The following is a 7,361-nucleotide window of genomic DNA, read 5'->3' on the forward strand; positions in this document are numbered from 1 at the left end:
CAAGCAGGCAGTGAACACATCCCTATGCTCTGTCCAGTCGACAGTTGCTTCGCGTTCGCCAACTGCCATGGCAGCCGCAATGCGCCTCAGCAGCGCGGGACACTCATCAGAAGTTGGCGCAGTCGTAAGACGGAAGACCCGGGACATAACTAAGCGCTTGCGGTGCGCCATCTAGCCGCGCAGACATGCTATCCGCCGGAGACGGAATTCGTCGCTCTCAGCCGCTTGGACAGCTTCGCATAACGCACTGTGAACATCGGAGGGCGGCTATTCCCGAAGTCGCGGCAACCACGGCAAGTTCTCTTCGTCCAAGCACAACAGTTGCGCTGTACGGAATCCACGCAGCAGAAATTGCAGGTTTAACACCTGGATATCCGCCATTTAGGAGCCGAGTTGCGGTACTGATGCGGCGATTGTTAGCCGGCGTTCGTCGGCGTAAGGAAGTGCACACCCCTCTTGATAAGTTAACAAACGCAATCACTTCCCTGGCACAGCTGTTTCCATTGCCCACAAGAAGATGTGCGGTTTAAAATTGCACTTCTGAGTGCTGCTGCTGATACATGTCATTCTATTCAGGCCGTATTTATGGGTGGTTCCATCTAATGACTGGCGTCAAGCCCTCTGCCGGGCGCAATGTACTCAAGGCGTCACTCAGAGGCACTGTATCATTCTATGCTTTGTCATCCTGCATAGATTTTGTGAAAGATGCGGAAGTATTTATCTCAGAAGAAGCGCTGTCAAGCGGGCCCAAAATGAATAAAAAGATGCGCACAATAAGTTTAACAGATAATATGAAGTCATGTGCCGCATTTTTTTAGAAGCATATGCGTTAAGGGCTTACCAGCGTCTCTATAACAAGTTACTGGTTGGTGGTCCACATAACTCTTTGTTCTTTAATGCTCGCTAGCTAAGTATCCGCCCTTTCACGGGATTATTCTTTTGTCGGCGGGGCACAAAACTAATCTTATTGAGTGGTCTAGCTGAGAGGAACAAACGGCACGTGTTTACGAAGGCAGCTGGAGGACAATGCCATTCTTCAAAACGGGTGCCTTAGTGGATTTATCGATCGACGCACCCGACTCAGTCTCTTAAGCAAGTCATTCTGGTAGCTGTTTTCGGGGCAGGTGAGATAAAGTTATAGAGAATCCGCGTGGCACATGCGGCACTGCAGTTGTTTTATTTGGCGACTAAAAACTGGCGATCTCAGCCGCTCGCTCGGCTACAAACGCGCGAGCACACTAAACGATTTGAGGCCCGCGTTCGGCAGATAGCATTTATTGCCTAGCTTCTCTCGGCGCAGCTCAGATACCTCACCGAGTGCAACAAAATCTCCTTGCTGCTCTCGATGGGTGTTTTTTTATGGCGCTGCAATCGACGCGTCTCACTTCAGCGCGGGTTCCCCAGGTATATTCTGGTAGCGTGCATTTTATAGAAGCCCATATGCTCGAAACATGCAAGCTTGGGGGTGGAAGACAGTGCAATCTATGGCACGAGTGCAAAAGCGTGGTCATCAATATTGTGACGAAGAAGGAGAATGGCGGCCGTAGACGTAGACGGAAACCTTTGAGCGGCCGAGTTCCTTTCCAAAAACGTAGCCAAGCCCAACTGCTTCTAATGCGACTGTGTCCTCTTAGACGTCGTGTTGAATCAGCGCGAAGGTAGAGCTGGTGAGGTGGATGGCAGTAGTCGCTCCTCCGTAAAAGGAAAGCATCGTGTTGATGAGGAGCAAAATATTTACAAATAAAGAGAAAAGAAAAAAAAACAACAAATGTCGACAGGAAAACCACGGAGGAAAGTTGAAAAATACCGTCGATAAGGACGGGAAACCCCACAAAAGTTAAGAATAGCATGCAGGGAACGAGAGCGCAGTTTCATATACGGAGTGAAGAGCACTGCAGTCACGCGACAGCTGCGGTTTTGAACCACCCGAAGGAATAAAATATCAGTTCGTAGTCGCCGACGGGCGCACTCCCATCAGGAACGACTTTATAATTCGCGTTGCCGACGTGGCGGAAGACTTTATACGGTGCTTAATAGCGGAGAAACTGTAATTCGGACAACCATTTTTGGCTTACAGGGGCCGACTCCCACACGCCCTCACCTGTTTATAGGGCACTTACCTAGGGCGGAGGTTGTAATTTCGGGAGCCCGTGTTTTCCTTTGTCTTGATGCGCAAGCAAGCCAGCTGACGGGCTTAACGGCTTTTTCGGCGAAGCTGCCCGCGTGTAGTGTGTGGTCGTCACCAGCGCACAGAAGCATCGGATCGACGTCACGCGCAATTCTGTAAAAATACGGAACGGGATAAAGTGGGCTGTTCTCTCAACCACTTTATTATAAGCAAAGGTAACGTAAGGCAGCATCTGCTGCAGCCATGCCCATAGCGAGAGATGCTGCAACTCGCTGGCAAAATTTGCAAGGAGCACCCTGCCACAACAGTCTTGTAGTTGGACGAGCTAGCGAGTGACGGCTGCTCCCTTCTCGAGCAGCAGGGGTACGTTGGTGGCAGTGCTGCTCTCGTAGTCGTGGAAGCAATCATTCCTCACGAGAACGAGCACACTGGACCGGGGTGGCACAATTGCATCGTCGCCAACAAGTCGCAGAGCATTATCATCAGCCTTACTACGCCCACTGTTGGGCAAAGACCTCTCCCCAGACTCTCCAATTAAATCTGTCCTTTCCCAGTTGCGGCCACCGTATCCCCGCAATCTTAATCTCATCCGTCCACGTAACTTTCTGCCGACACCTGCTACGTTTGCCTTCTCTTGAAACCCACTCCGTTACCCTTGACGACTAGCGGTTATCTTGCTTTCGCATTACATGCCCTGCCCAAGCCCATTTTTTCCTATTGATTTCAATTAGGATGTCATTAACCCGCGTTTGTTCCCTCGCCCACTCCACCCACTTCTGATCTCTTAACGTTACACCTATCATTTTCCTTTCCACAGCTGGCTTCGTTGTCCTTAACTTAAGTTGAACCCTCTTTGTTAGCCTCCATGTTTCTGCCCCGTAGGTGAGTACCGGTAAAATACAGCTGTTGTATACTTTTCTCTTCAGGGATATTGGTAAACTGCCATTCATGAGCTGAGAGAACCTGCCCTATGGGTTCTACCCAATCCAATTGTTCTGATTACTTCCCTCTCATGCTCGCGATCAGCGGCCACTACCTGCCCTAAGTAGACAGATTCTCTTACTACTTCCCGCGCCTCCCTACCAACTGCGAACTGCTATTCTCTTGCTAGACTGTTGAGCATTACTTTGGTTTTATGCGTGTTAATTTTTAGCTGCACTGTTCTGCTCTGCCTGTCTAACTCATTTATCATGCTTTTCTGCTCACGCCCTGGGTGACTTAGCAAGGCAATGCCATATACAGATCGCAAATTACTTAGGAATGCTCCATTAACTCTTATCCCCAACTGTTACCGTTTCAGGGCCCGAAATACCTGCTGTAAAAATGCGGTGAATAGCACTGGCGAGATCAGGCCTCCCTACCCGATACCTTTCTTATTAGAATTTTATTGCTGACTTTATGGAGGATTACAGTTATAAGTATCTGCAATCGCTGTATTTTCCAGTATTTTCAGATAACACTCTTCTACACCGTGATTCCGCAATGTCTGCATGAGAGCTGAGGTTTCCACTGAGTCAAACACTTTTTTGCAATCAATGAAGGCTTTATTTAGGGGTTGGATATATTTTGCGCATTTCTCTATCGCCTGATTGACAGCGTAAATATGGTCTAATGTCGAGTATCCTTTACGAAAGCCTGCCTGTTAATTTTGTTTATTGGGGTCTAAGGTTGTCCTAACTCAATTAGCGATTAGCTTAGTAAATACTTTGCAAGCAACGGACAGTTAGCTGATCGGCCTGCAATTCTTGAAGTCTTTGACGTCTTCTTTGTTATGAATTCAGGTAATGCTAGCGTTCTTCCAAGCTCGTGGAACGCTCGAGGTCACAAGGAATTGCGTATACAGGGGACTAGTTTTTTTCGCACAATCTCTACTCTGTCTTTCAACAAATCTCCTGTTACCTGATTCTCACCTGCTGCTTTCCCCCTTTGCGTTGCTCCTAAGGCTTTCTTTACTTCACCCTTCGTTAACTGCGGGATGTCCCATTGCTGTGCTTGACTGCCTCTCTCAGTTACGTTCTGATTATATCCGTTAATGTATAGTTTTTTGTAGAACTCTTCGGCTACTTTAAATATCTTATCCATGTTGCAAATTACATTCTCCATTGCCCTCTTTGTCTCTTCACGCATACATCTAGTTTTTACCTATGCCTATTTTTGTGTTGACTGCTTTTAAGCTACCTCCGTTCTTGAGAGCAGGCTCGATATTATACATGTTAAACATCCTTATGTCAGCAAGCATGCGCTTATTTATTAAATTATTGGGCGTTTTTTAATGAGATCTTTAGTTTCCTGCGGTAGCTTCCCGGTATCCTGTCGAATCATCCTTCAACCTCCTTCTGCGGCGCACTCCGTAACGATACCACTGAAACGTGAACCATCTGGTGAGTGCGCGCCACGGCCCGTTTCTTCGAGGACATGATCCGCCCTTCGTGCAGGCCAATGACAGCGCCGTTCGTCTGCTGAAAGTCGCGACCGCGGATGAAGTCCCTGAAACACTCACGGAGGATTACAAATTCGCCGACGTACTCAAAACTACGGATATCGACACGAGCTGTGCACGTGCCGGCGGGGATTGTCAGGTGACCCCGAGCAGTGCGAATGCTAGGCCCCGATCACTGCGTCAAAATTTCTTCAGTTACAGGGCAAGGGCAAAGCACATGACGCAATAATCGGCACCTGTATTCATAAAAGCGGTCCCGTTGACTCCATCAATTGTAACACACAAATCGGAGGTAGATCGTTGGATGCTGTCGCTACTGGCTGCCTGAGAAACATCGTCGCATGGTAGTGGCGTAGGAGGATCTTCGCAAGTCCTCGCATCCAGAGGCCGCTGGAATCAGTTTTTCTGGCATGGACTGGGAGAACGGCGTCCGGAGTAGCTTGCAGCTTGACAGAGGCTCAGCCACGGGGATCGAGCCCCTCGGTTGCCTGAAGTGATGTGGTTCTGGCGTGACGAGAGATGAGATGCTGTCTCATGTGGTCGTTCTCCGTCCTGTGGGCACTGGTCGTACGGCGCGAAAACACACAGGCCCACGTGACGGTATGGGCATGCCCTGTTTAAAAACGTTCAAAAACGTTCACCGTTGAGTCACCCAAAGAAGGGGTGCTACAGTTCTTAGACTTGTCGTTGTCCATGTGCAAGGATCACATTTGCTGGACTTACAGCCCCCGTTCTGCCAAGGCCCTTCTTAATTTTGCTTCGGGACACTCAAAAATCGTGAAGAATGGTATCGTGACGTCCTGCATTAAGGCAGCCATCACCAAATCGTGCATTCACTCGTTCCAAAAGAGCGTCTCTGCACAGGTGAACAGGCTCAAGGATTCAGGGTATCCCATGCATGTCATCTCGATGACGTGCGGCAAACTAGTGCGCTGGATTAAAAGGGCACAAAAATCCCAAGACGTTGGAAGGGAGCGGCAAAAAGTCGGCGTGGTGCCCTACGTGCATAGAATGGCACATGGGTTAAAGAAGGTAGGGAGCCGCTACGGCGTCCAGGTGGTTTTTTCCGGGCCAAGCAAGCTGAGCAGTTTATGCTCTCAGATACGGAACAGGCAAGAAGGTGTTGGAGATAAACGAAAAAAGCGCGGATGCACCGTTAGGCACCGCGCCCCGTTTGTTCCCTGCAGCTTGGGTGTAGTGTACAAACTACCGTTGTCCTGCGGAGCCGTCTATGTAGGACAAACGGGGCGATGCCTCAACGTTAGGCTTGGTGAACACCGTAATTCCCTAAAAGATCATTATGGCAATCTTCCTGAGCATTGCCGGGAATGTAGCAAAAAAGAAGAGCAGAAGGGGAAAACTTGTAAACCGATTTTTTCTAGTACCGTCATACTTTTCAGACATCGAGATCAGCGTGTACGCGAGATAATGGAGGCATACCATATTAGGAAATGTCGGAATCCGTGTATCAGTGAGCCCTCTGTTAACTTGGCAGACTGTGAAATCGATTTTTTAGCCTCAGCGTTGCATTGAATTCCTTTTTTGATAACGGTTTTTTTAACTGATCTTCCACAGCGATGAGTGGCGCCTGATGCTTAAATTTCAATTTTTTCCTCTGACTTGGTCTTTCCAGGAGGGACTGTTTGTGGTTGTTTTTGTTTTATGTTTTTAAAGTGACTACCTTATATTGCGCTCGTCAGCAATAAACCTCAGTTGCGAGTTAGCGCTTGTCTGCGTCGTTTACTTTCCGTCCCGTGTGTTCCCTGTGCGCTATTTTTTACATCATGAACGTTATCCAACTTGCCCAACTTTCCGCTTTGCTGGACCTAGGGTGAGTTCCGTATTGGTCGGTAGCATAAGCGTATCTGGAAGCGTACTCCGCTGTTGCGCCAGATTTGCCATGAATGTTGCGCCATAGAGAAACATAAGTATTTTTCTCTATGATTACGGGCCACACAATGGGGGACAGACTGCTCCAGGCTCTCGAGCGGCGGTAAGCAAGATGGCCATGCACTTCTACTTCTTCCAGTTCTGAGCCTTATGAATATTATGTCCAATCCCGTTAGCAGTATATTACAAATAGTCTAATCATTCAATTAAATTAATGTACAGCCGGTTTCCGCGGTGCAATCGGAGGTGAAGCGCACTAGCCGAGGGCCGCCGCAAGCCATCAACTACAGTAGTTTGCTTAAGCAGATCACCGCGATGTGGCATAAAAAATGAGTGCAACAGACCGAAGGCCCCCTTAACCTTGCTGCACGTTCATATGGCATTACGATTTCACAGCCCAAGCGCTGCCTGCCGGCAGCCAAGGACACGCAGCCGACACCTCCACGCGAGCGACGCGGTCAGGAAAAGCGTAACATGCAAAGTTGCACTGCTGAGTTAATTATGGCGAATAGCCGCGGCAATTGCATCAATATAGTTCGTGCCTTTCCTGAACATTATCATAGAATTGGCAAGGTAAAATGGCCTGGCTTAGCTGATGGTTAAGCCTAGGATGCGAAGCATAGTTTTGCGGTCTGGCAAGCCGCCCTCTCCCTGGCTGACATCTCGCTGCTCAACTGACTCAACGAGTGCGTCGCCTTTCGCGTGACATCAGTATCTCCTAGCGGTAGGAGCGGGAGTTAGGCCGCCGGCGGAGACTGCGCGTCCGCAAACGAGCGCACGAGGCCCCAGCTTTCACAGCTGTTGTGACGTCATATCACGTGGTGCGCCGATGAAGGTCAAGTGGTAGCTACGCGGCCGTGCGCGGCGCAGCAAGAAAGAGCTCGGTTGTGCGTGTAATATGCT

This window comes from Amblyomma mixtum, chromosome 10, assembly GCF_055824585.1.
Source record: "Amblyomma mixtum isolate Tamu chromosome 10, ASM5582458v1, whole genome shotgun sequence".
NCBI classification, from domain to species: domain Eukaryota; kingdom Metazoa; phylum Arthropoda; class Arachnida; order Ixodida; family Ixodidae; genus Amblyomma; species Amblyomma mixtum.